At 43.3% G+C, this 11,819-nt stretch overlaps 2 long non-coding RNA genes across 9 annotated transcripts; one reads left to right on the forward strand and one right to left on the reverse strand.

The window, feature by feature from the left end:
• Positions 1-715: 715 nt before the first annotated feature.
• On the reverse strand, positions 716-3,162 carry LOC123744761 (uncharacterized). Its single transcript, XR_006771241.2, has 2 exons — positions 2,624-3,162; positions 716-1,382 (listed from the first exon to the last, which is right to left on the reverse strand). It is a non-coding gene; the product is annotated as an uncharacterized LOC123744761 (long non-coding RNA).
• A 133-nt stretch (positions 3,163-3,295) lies between these two features.
• On the forward strand, positions 3,296-11,197 carry LOC145858092 (uncharacterized). Of its 8 annotated transcripts, none has more exons than XR_014378924.1 (3): positions 3,296-3,716; positions 4,657-9,407; positions 9,476-11,197. It is a non-coding gene; the product is annotated as an uncharacterized LOC145858092 (long non-coding RNA). The 8 variants fall into 8 exon arrangements; XR_014378922.1 differs by having other exon boundaries at positions 4,657-8,379; positions 8,448-11,197; XR_014378919.1 differs by having other exon boundaries at positions 4,657-7,969; positions 8,041-11,197.
• The last annotated feature ends 622 nt before the right edge of the window (positions 11,198-11,819 follow it).

Genomic DNA, 11,819 nt, shown 5'->3' on the forward strand with positions numbered 1-11,819 from the left:
TTTTTTTTTAAGCATTTATGTATTGAACAAAAAGCACAAAGGTTTCATAATTCATAAAGGTATTTTTTCATTTTAATTAACTATTCATAATATTTCCTTGTCTGAAGTATCAAGCTAAATATCAAGTATAAAAAAATAAGTTATGACACTTTCCATCCACCAGAGGGGATTGTTTTGCAAAAAGTACCTACTTTTCCAAACCCCCATTTGTTTGATAAATAAATTGAAGCAATAACGGTCACTATACTTTCCAAACAACAAAGGATGAATTCAAATGTTATCTAAAAGGGAATGTATAAACTGTTACTGAGGCAGCAGGGTTCACAACATGAGATAAGCTTCTTCTTCACTGCACCTGTAAACAGCCCATCTATCTACCTACCTCATCCCCATACTGTATTTATTTATCTTGCTCCTTTGCACCCCAGTATCTCTACTTGCACATTCATCTTCTGCACATCTACCATTCCAGTGTTTAATTGCTATATTGTAATTACTTCGCCACCATGGCCTATTCATTGCCTTATCTTACCTCATTTGCACTCACTGTATAGACTTTTTGTTTTCTTTTTTTCTATTGACTGTATGTTTTGTTTATTCCACGTTGTATGTGTCGAATTGCTTTGCTTTATCTTGACCAGGTCGCAGTTGCAAATGAGAACTTGTTCTCAACTAGCCTACCTGGTTAATTAAATAAAGGTGAAATTCTTGTGCGTATGGAAAATGTCTGGGATCTTTTATTTCAGCTCTTGAAACATGAGACCAACACTTTACATGTTGCGTTTATATTTCTGTTCAGTGTGTATATATATACACACACACACGTCCATGTGACAATGTGATGCAAACTGAGACAGCACCTCTCAAGTTGGTAATCCAATGTTTTGAAAATAGCTCATTAATTCTCATTACAAACACTACAAAACATTTTAGCAAACATAAAATAAGTGAATTTTGACTGAATAGATAGTTACATGTTCCAAAACAATACATCATTACTATAGACCTGCTAAATTACTCACATCCAGCATTAAAAAACAAACATTAGAAACAGAATATACTAAAATAATAATGTATCTATTTCAGATGTAACAATTATTCATGAAGTAAACATTGTATGACTTGGTGAAGGTGTGGTAGAAAGAAGAGGGGATTGTTTTGCGAAAAGTACCTAATTTTCCAAACCCACATTTGTTTGATAAATAAATTGAAGCAATAATAGTCACTATACTTTCCAAACTACAAAGGCTGAATTCAAATGTAACAATTATTCATGAAGCAAACATTGTATGACTTGGTGAAGGTGTGGTAGAAAGAAGCTGTCCGTTTTCCTCCCCCTCCTTTCATCCATGGTGCTCATTCTACATGGCATTCGGAGATTCCTGTGATCAACAGTCATAAACATGTCATTCTGAACAGAAACATCTTCCTAACAAGAATTTAGATCAGTTGACAATTCTACAGAATTCAGTCTTGTTCATGTTGATGATCAGTACAACATGAGACAGATACTGTAGCAAGCCATGGTATATCAGACCGTATACCACAGGTATGAGTCAATACTACTTGTTTACTGTTGTAATTACGTTTGTAAGCAGTTTTTAATAGCAATAAGGCACCTCAGGGGTTTGTGGTATATGGCCAATATAGCAGGCACTTTGCGTTACGTCGTGCATAAGAACAGCCCTTAGCCCTGGTATATCGTCCATATACCACAAACCCCTGAGGTGCCTTATTGCTTAAATAGAACACAGATACAGATTATGAGCATGTGAGGTTTCAAATAATAATGTTACTACTACTAGCTCCCTGCTTTTCCTGAACATGTTTATCTGATATAGCTAGGTGTTATTGTTCTAGCTTGCTCATCCACAGCAGGCTTTTCTCCTCCTCGCTGGTCTTCAGGGGCTTGACTACCTGTTCATCAAGTTGTGTCTAACAACAGTTCCCTGTGGCTCAGTTCCCTGTGGCTCAGTTCCCTGTGGCTCAGTTGGTAGAGCATGGTGTTTGCTCTGGATAAGAGCGTCTGCTAAATGACTTAAATGTAAATGTTAAATGTAATGTAATGTAACATGGACATTGCAATAGAACAACAACTAGATACACTTAGAAATAAAGGGTTCTTCAGCCGTCCCCATAGTATAACACTTTTTGGTTCCAGGTATAACCATTTTGGGATCCATGTAGAACCCTCCGTGGAAAGGGTTCTACCTGGAACCAACAAGGGTTCTACCTGGAACCAACAAGAGTTCTTCAAAAAGTTATCCTATGGGGACAGCTGAATAACTAAGTTCTGGATAGCACCTTTTTTTCTAACAGTGTAGTTTTATCAGAGACATTTTCAGGAAAAGCAGCTCATTTAGCAAGCCAATAAAATGTCTCTGATATAACGAGCTAGTAATTCATGTTCTATAAGCCTTCCTCCTCCTCGTTGGTCTGCAGATGCTTGAGTACTTGATTATGATGTTGTGGCTGTAATGTTGCAAAAGAAGAACAATAACTTGAACTAACAACTTTATCAGATAGACATTTTCAGGAAAAGCAGCTCATTTAGCAAAGCCAATAAAATACCTATTGCATTGGTTCAACCTTGAAATATAACTATTCAAGATAGAGATCTTACCTTTTATCTCTGTAGCAGTTTGCTCTCACCTCGTCTGGGCACTGCAACAGACAAATCTTATTCCACATTCTCTACTCTAGGTTGTGCAGGGAGCTAGCCTGTTCTCTTATTAAAACACTAGTTAATCGCAAAATTAGCCAATTTGAGCAAATCAATCTCAGCTTGCTAACTAGCAACGCCAACCAATTACACAACAAATATACACAAAGTAAACAATTATTTTCTAACTAATGTTAGTCTCAAACTAATGACAAGTAGAAATAACTATTGCTCTGTTCCACAACGTAACAACCATTAGTTACAGGCTAGAGTCTAGACAGAAGACTATTGCTAACTAGCTAACTAGCCATGCTACTTCAATGAAAATAAACTAATTTAGCAATCCAGCGTCAGCTATGTAGTTGTAATGCAATGTGGAAAAAGTTGTTTTAATTTCTTCATTCATTTTTCTCACAAACGCCTTGCTGTAACGTTTTCATTTTGTAAATGTAATTGAGTAATTTCAACACTTTGATCCATATTTAAGAAACCTCATCTCCCTGTCTGAATAAGCGATTCATCGCCACATGCCGGAAGTCAAACAGAGTCAAAGTCCCGGATATTGAGGTGGGAGGGGCTACAACGTGGTACGTTTTGACGCAGGAAACGTGTCCCTTACTACGCATGCGTCCAGATCATGTTTTCAGGTTCAGAACACAATTTCATGCGTCTGAAAGTACAATATTCAAAAGTTCTCATCGCTTGATGTACATTTTTACACGTGATTCTTCAGCATGTCCTTTCTGCCATGAACAGGTGAATAAAGTGCCTATCTTCTTAATTTCACACGTTTTGAAATGAAGCATTTCTTTACACCTGATTTTTTTTTTCTCACCTTTTTGTTTTTGCTTTTACAACTGTAGAAAACGCGTGACAAATGTGAAGGTTTTTTTTTCAAAGTAGGAAAATGCTATAGATGATTTTCTCTGCCCCAAAAGCCTTTATATTTAGAAAAACTAATGTTTATATAGAAGTCCATTCATTGATTCCTTCAAGTAAGCTTATGATCGGAAAAACATCGACAGAGGAGCTCCTTCTCTAACGTTAACAATCTGTAAGTGTGCAATTTTATTTCCAGATTCTAGATATATATTTATACATTCCATCATGGTTTTACAACTAGTACAGTATAGCGTTTATGGATGTGTATTTATCTTCCGAAAGTCCGCTAGCATGTTGTGCTATAAGCTTCCCATACTATTGTATTTTAGTTAGCTAAGTTAGCTGTCTTTTATACTGACTAACGTTAGGCAAGAGGGTGTTGTACCTAGTTTGTTTACTCATGTCATAGTGAAAACGTCGCCCTTTTCTGACAAGTCATTTCATGCCAACTGTCAGCCCAGGAACTTGTGATATAAATCCATGTCGTCATCGTTATGTTACTGAAACTAACGTTGCTATCTATTTCATGCCTGCTAGTTAACAGTACAATGTTAGCTATTTTGTGTGCTAACCCAGCTTCCTATTTATTTTTCAAAGGCAGGATGGAGACACTGGGATGTATGTCAGAGACCCATACAGTAGTAACCCCGCCGTAGGCTTGCTTGACATCTACCAAGAGGTCTGGACCTTTATGGCTCAGAAAGAACAGGATAGGTCTAAACAAAGATACTGGTCATATAGCTTTTGTCAAGTGTGTTTAAACTACACTGATCCAGGGCAAGCAGCCCTGGTCCCACTCCTCTCCCTCAATCACTACAGTGGCATTACTTGAACTTCTATCGCTCCTGTAGCACCAGCAGGTTGGAGATGTGGACACCACCATTCCCATTATGTACCGCTTCTGTTTTTCATTTCTTTCTACTTGGAACTGTGGTTCACACATGTTATGTTGTCTAATTCCAGGTGCATACAGGAAGAATTTTATTTTTGTATACTCCCATTTTATTATAGTGGTCTTTCCACATGTCATAAATAGAGTAGATGGTTAAAGGGCATTCCTTTCGTTTGACATGTAGCTCAAAGTGTTTAATCTCTGTCATTGTGTTTTACAGCAATCTTCTTCAACGTGGTGACGTGGAACAACCTGAATTTTTATTTCTGTTGGTAAGGTATGGCTTGTGTGAGGTGGTGGGATTTGTGTGAGTTTATTTTTTGGTTGTTGATGATGATGATGATGACCAGGAGGTGGATGGCAAACGGGAGATCAGAAAAGGTCCTAACCACTAGGTGGTTCTGGAATCCTGGGAAGGGGGTGCCCTTTAACCATCTACTCTGTGTTGATCAAGGTGTTTATATGTTGTTTGTTGGGGTGGTTGTGTAGTCTAGAAGGGGGTGCCCGGCCGTGTTGATCAAGGTGTTTATATGTTGTTTGTTGGGGTGGTTGTGTAGTCTAGAAGGGGGTGCCTGGCCGTGTTGATCAAGGTGTTTATATGTTGTTTGTTGGGGTGGTTGTGTAGTCTAGAAGGGGGTGCCCGGACGTGTTGATCAAGGTGTTTATATGTTGTTTGTTGGGGTGGTTGTGTAGTCTAGAAGGGGGTGCCTGGCCGTGTTGATCAAGGTGTTTATATGTTGTTTGTTGGGGTGGTTGTGTAGTCTAGAAGGGGGTGCCTGGCCGTGTTGATCAAGGTGTTTATATGTTGTTTGTTGGGGTGGTTGTGTAGTCTAGAAGGGGGTGCCCGGCCGTGTTGATCAAGGTGTTTATATGTTGTTTGTTGGGGTGGTTGTGTAGTCTAGAAGGGGGTGCCCGGCCGTGTTGATCAAGGTGTTTATATGTTGTTTGTTGGGGTGGTTGTGTAGTCTAGAAGGGGGTGCCCGGCCGTGTTGATCAAGGTGTTTATATGTTGTTTGTTGGGGTGGTTGTGTAGTCTAGAAGGGGGTGCCCGGCCGTGTTGATCAAGGTGTTTATATGTTGTTTGTTGGGGTGGTTGTGTAGTCTAGAAGGGGGTGCCCGGCTGTGTTGATCAAGGTGTTTATATGTTGTTTGTTGGGGTGGTTGTGTAGTCTAGAAGGGGGTGCCCGGCCGTGTTGATCAAGGTGTTTATATGTTGTTTGTTGGGGTGGTTGTGTAGTCTAGAAGGGGGTGCCCGGCTGTGTTGATCAAGGTGTTTATATGTTGTTTGTTGGGGTGGTTGTGTAGTCTAGAAGGGGGTGCCCGGCCGTGTTGATCAAGGTGTTTATATGTTGTTTGTTGGGGTGGTTGTGTAGTCTAGAAGGGGGTGCCCGGCCGTGTTGATCAAGGTGTTTATATGTTGTTTGTTGGGGTGGTTGTGTAGTCTAGAAGGGGGTGCCCGGCCGTGTTGATCAAGGTGTTTATATGTTGTTTGTTGGGGTGGTTGTGTAGTCTAGAAGGGGGTGCCCGGCCGTGTTGATCAAGGTGTTTATATGTTGTTTGTTGGGGTGGTTGTGTAGTCTAGAAGGGGGTGCCTGGCCGTGTTGATCAAGGTGTTTATATGTTGTTTGTTGGGGTGGTTGTGTAGTCTAGAAGGGGGTGCCTGGCCGTGTTGATCAAGGTGTTTATATGTTGTTTGTTGGGGTGGTTGTGTAGTCTAGAAGGGGGTGCCTGGCCGTGTTGATCAAGGTGTTTATATGTTGTTTGTTGGGGTGGTTGTGTAGTCTAGAAGGGGGTGCCCGGCCGTGTTGATCAAGGTGTTTATATGTTGTTTGTTGGGGTGGTTGTGTAGTCTAGAAGGGGGTGCCCGGCTGTGTTGATCAAGGTGTTTATATGTTGTTTGTTGGGGTGGTTGTGTAGTCTAGAAGGGGGTGCCCGGCCGTGTTGATGAAGGTGTTTATATGTTGTTTGTTGGGGTGGTTGTGTAGTCTAGAAGGGGGTGCCCGGCCGTGTTGATCAAGGTGTTTATATGTTGTTTGTTGGGGTGGTTGTGTAGTCTAGAAGGGGGTGCCCGGCTGTGTTGATCAAGGTGTTTATATGTTGTTTGTTGGGGTGGTTGTGTAGTCTAGAAGGGGGTGCCCGGCCGTGTTGATCAAGGTGTTTATATGTTGTTGTTGTTGGGGTGGTTGTGTAGTCTAGAAGGGGGTGCCTGGCCGTGTTGATCAAGGTGTTTATATGTTGTTTGTTGGGGTGGTTGTGTAGTCTAGAAGGGGGTGCCCGGCCGTGTTGATCAAGGTGTTTATATGTTGTTTGTTGGGGTGGTTGTGTAGTCTAGAAGGGGGTGCCCGGCTGTGTTGATGAAGGTGTTTATATGTTGTTTTTTGGGGTGGTTGTGTAGTCTAGAAGGGGGTGCCCGGACGTGTTGATCAAGGTGTTTATATGTTGTTGTTTGTTGGGGTGGTTGTGTAGTCTAGAAGGGGGTGCCCGGCCGTGTTGATCAAGGTGTTTATATGTTGTTTGTTGGGGTGGTTGTGTAGTCTAGAAGGGGGTGCCCGGCTGTGTTGATGAAGGTGTTTATATGTTGTTGTTTGTTGGGGTGGTTGTGTAGTCTAGAAGGGGGTGCCTGGCCGTGTTGATCAAGGTGTTTATATGTTGTTGTTTGTTGGGGTGGTTGTGTAGTCTAGAAGGGGGTGCCCGGCCGTGTTGATCAAGGTGTTTATATGTTGTTGTTTGTTGGGGTGGTTGTGTAGTCTAGAAGGGGGTGCCCGGCCGTGTTGATCAAGGTGTTTATATGTTGTTTGTTGGGGTGGTTGTGTAGTCTAGAAGGGGGTGCCTGGCCGTGTTGATCAAGGTGTTTATATGTTGTTTGTTGGGGTGGTTGTGTAGTCTAGAAGGGGGTGCCCGGACGTGTTGATCAAGGTGTTTATATGTTGTTGTTTGTTGGGGTGGTTGTGTAGTCTAGAAGGGGGTGCCCGGACGTGTTGATCAAGGTGTTTATATGTTGTTTGTTGGGGTGGTTGTGTAGTCTAGAAGGGGGTGCCCGGCCGTGTTGATCAAGGTGTTTATATGTTGTTTGTTGGGGTGGTTGTGTAGTCTAGAAGGGGGTGCCCGGCTGTGTTGATGAAGGTGTTTATATGTTGTTTGTTGGGGTGGTTGTGTAGTCTAGAAGGGGGTGCCTGGCCGTGTTGATCAAGGTGTTTATATGTTGTTGTTTGTTGGGGTGGTTGTGTAGTCTAGAAGGGGGTGCCCGGCTGTGTTTATCAAGGTGTTTATATGTTGTTTGTTGGGGTGGTTGTGTAGTCTAGAAGGGGGTGCCCGGCCGTGTTGATCAAGGTGTTTATATGTTGTTGTTGGGGTGGTTGTGTAGTCTAGAAGGGGGTGCCCGGCTGTGTTGATGAAGGTGTTTATATGTTGTTTTTTGGGGTGGTTGTGTAGTCTAGAAGGGGGTGCCCGGACGTGTTGATCAAGGTGTTTATATGTTGTTTGTTGGGGTGGTTGTGTAGTCTAGAAGGGGGTGCCTGGCCGTGTTGATCAAGGTGTTTATATGTTGTTGTTTGTTGGGGTGGTTGTGTAGTCTAGAAGGGGGTGCCCGGCTGTGTTTATCAAGGTGTTTATATGTTGTTTGTTGGGGTGGTTGTGTAGTCTAGAAGGGGGTGCCCGGCCGTGTTGATCAAGGTGTTTATATGTTGTTGTTGGGGTGGTTGTGTAGTCTAGAAGGGGGTGCCCGGCTGTGTTGATCAAGGTGTTTATATGTTGTTTTTTGGGGTGGTTGTGTAGTCTAGAAGGGGGTGCCCGGACGTGTTGATCAAGGTGTTTATATGTTGTTTGTTGGGGTGGTTGTGTAGTCTAGAAGGGGGTGCCCGGCCGTGTTGATCAAGGTGTTTATATGTTGTTTGTTGGGGTGGTTGTGTAGTCTAGAAGGGGGTGCCCGGCCGTGTTGATCAAGGTGTTTATATGTTGTTTGTTGGGGTGGTTGTGTAGTCTAGAAGGGGGTGCCCGGCTGTGTTGATCAAGGTGTTTATATGTTGTTGTTTGTTGGGGTGGTTGTGTAGTCTAGAAGGGGGTGCCCGGACGTGTTGATCAAGGTGTTTATATGTTGTTTGTTGGGGTGGTTGTGTAGTCTAGAAGGGGGTGCCCGGCCGTGTTGATCAAGGTGTTTATATGTTGTTGTTTGTTGGGGTGGTTGTGTAGTCTAGAAGGGGGTGCCCGGCCGTGTTGATCAAGGTGTTTATATGTTGTTTGTTGGGGTGGTTGTGTAGTCTAGAAGGGGGTGCCCGGCCGTGTTGATCAAGGTGTTTATATGTTGTTTGTTGGGGTGGTTGTGTAGTCTAGAAGGGGGTGCCCGGACGTGTTGATCAAGGTGTTTATATGTTGTTTGTTGGGGTGGTTGTGTAGTCTAGAAGGGGGTGCCTGGCCGTGTTGATGAAGGTGTTTATATGTTGTTTGTTGGGGTGGTTGTGTAGTCTAGAAGGGGGTGCCCGGACGTGTTGATCAAGGTGTTTATATGTTGTTTGTTGGGGTGGTTGTGTAGTCTAGAAGGGGGTGCCCGGACGTGTTGATCAAGGTGTTTATATGTTGTTTGTTGGGGTGGTTGTGTAGTCTAGAAGGGGGTGCCCGGACGTGTTGATCAAGGTGTTTATATGTTGTTTGTTGGGGTGGTTGTGTAGTCTAGAAGGGGGTGCCCGGACGTGTTGATCAAGGTGTTTATATGTTGTTTGTTGGGGTGGTTGTGTAGTCTAGAAGGGGGTGCCCGGACGTGTTGATCAAGGTGTTTATATGTTGTTTGTTGGGGTGGTTGTGTAGTCTAGAAGGGGGTGCCCGGCCGTGTTGATCAAGGTGTTTATATGTTGTTGTTGTTGGGGTGGTTGTGTAGTCTAGAAGGGGGTGCCCGGCTGTGTTGATCAAGGTGTTTATATGTTGTTTGTTGGGGTGGTTGTGTAGTCTAGAAGGGGGTGCCCGGCCGTGTTGATCAAGGTGTTTATATGTTGTTTGTTGGGGTGGTTGTGTAGTCTAGAAGGGGGTGCCCGGCTGTGTTGATCAAGGTGTTTATATGTTGTTGTTTGTTGGGGTGGTTGTGTAGTCTAGAAGGGGGTGCCCGGCCGTGTTGATGAAGGTGTTTATATGTTGTTTGTTGGGGTGGTTGTGTAGTCTAGAAGGGGGTGCCTGGCTGTGTTGATCAAGGTGTTTATATGTTGTTGTTGGGGTGGTTGTGTAGTCTAGAAGGGGGTGCCTGGCCGTGTTGATCAAGGTGTTTATATGTTGTTTGTTGGGGTGGTTGTGTAGTCTAGAAGGGGGTGCCTGGCCGTGTTGATCAAGGTGTTTATATGTTGTTTGTTGGGGTGGTTGTGTAGTCTAGAAGGGGGTGCCCGGCTGTGTTGATCAAGGTGTTTATATGTTGTTTGTTGGGGTGGTTGTGTAGTCTAGAAGGGGGTGCCCGGCCGTGTTGATCAAGGTGTTTATATGTTGTTTGTTGGGGTGGTTGTGTAGTCTAGAAGGGGGTGCCCGGCCGTGTTGATCAAGGTGTTTATATGTTGTTTGTTGGGGTGGTTGTGTAGTCTAGAAGGGGGTGCCCGGCCGTGTTGATGAAGGTGTTTATATGTTGTTTGTTGGGGTGGTTGTGTAGTCTAGAAGGGGGTGCCCGGCCGTGTTGATCAAGGTGTTTATATGTTGTTTGTTGGGGTGGTTGTGTAGTCTAGAAGGGGGTGCCTGGCCGTGTTGATCAAGGTGTTTATATGTTGTTTGTTGGGGTGGTTGTGTAGTCTAGAAGGGGGTGCCCGGCCGTGTTGATGAAGGTGTTTATATGTTGTTTGTTGGGGTGGTTGTGTAGTCTAGAAGGGGGTGCCTGGCCGTGTTGATCAAGGTGTTTATATGTTGTTTGTTGGGGTGGTTGTGTAGTCTAGAAGGGGGTGCCCGGCCGTGTTGATCAAGGTGTTTATATGTTGTTTGTTGGGGTGGTTGTGTAGTCTAGAAGGGGGTGCCCGGACGTGTTGATCAAGGTGTTTATATGTTGTTTGTTGGGGTGGTTGTGTAGTCTAGAAGGGGGTGCCCGGACGTGTTGATCAAGGTGTTTATATGTTGTTTGTTGGGGTGGTTGTGTAGTCTAGAAGGGGGTGCCCGGCCGTGATGTTCAAGGTTTGCCTGTTCACTCATCCAGAAGGCGAGGTCAGTACAGATGCATCTAAGCTGGGACCGAGAGACTGAAAAACAGCTTCTATCTCAAGGCCGTCAGACTGTTAAACAGCCATCACTAACATTCAGTGGCTGCTGCCAACATACTGACTCAACTCAAGCCACTTTAATAATGAAAAATGTATGTAATAAATGTATCGCTAGCCACTTTAAACAATGCCACTTTATATAATGTTTACATATCCTACATTACTCATGTCATATGTATATACTGTACTCTATATCATCTACTGCATCTTGCCATCTTGATGTAATAAATGTATCACTAGCCACTTTAATCAATGCCACTTTATATAATGTTTACATACCCTACATTACTCATCTCATATGTATATACTGTACTCTATACCATCTACTGCATCTTGCCTATGCCGTTCGGCCATCGCTCATTCATATATTTTTATGTACATATTCTTATTCATTCCTATACACTTGTGTGTATAAGGTAGTTATTGTGAAATTGTTAGATATTACTGCATGGTCAGAACTAGAAGCACAAGCATTTCCCTACACTCGCATTAACATCTGCTAACCATGTGTATGTGACAAATAAAATAAGATTTGAGGTGTTAAAATGTTTTTTGGTTGTTTTTTTTTGCGGTTGGTGCGGTTGGTGAATATTTTACCCATTGCCACTCATTTTACCTGTAGGTAGGTATTACTGTTCAATTCAAAGTAATTCAGAGTAAGTGAGTTCCAGTAATCGTAGTAGATGATGGTCTGGTCTGCCTGGTTGTGGGGTATTGTAGTAGTTGATGGTCTGTCTGGTTGTGGGGTATTGTAGTAGTTGATGGTCTGTCTGGTTGTGGGGTATTGTAGTAGTTGATGGTCTGTCTGGTTGTGGGGTATTGTAGTAGTTGATGGTCTGTCTGGTTGTGGGGTATTGTAGTAGTTGATGGTCTGGTCTGGTTGTGGGGTATTGTAGTAGTTGATGGTCTGTCTGGTTGTGGGGTATTGTAGTAGTTGATGGTCTGTCTGGTTGTGGGGTATTGTAGTAGTTGATGGTCTGGTCTGGTTGTGGGGTATTGTAGTAGTTGATGGTCTGTCTGGTTGTGGGGTATTGTAGTAGTTGATGGTCTGTCTGGTTGTGGGGTATTGTAGTAGTTGATGGTCTGTCTGGTTGTGGGGTATTGTAGTAGTTGATGGTCTGTCTGGTTGTGGGGTATTGTAGTAGTTGATGGTCTGTCTGGTTGTGGG

This window comes from Salmo salar, chromosome 09, assembly GCF_965601325.2.
Source record: "Salmo salar chromosome 09, fSalSal1, whole genome shotgun sequence".
Taxonomy (NCBI): Eukaryota; Metazoa; Chordata; class Actinopteri; order Salmoniformes; family Salmonidae; genus Salmo; species Salmo salar.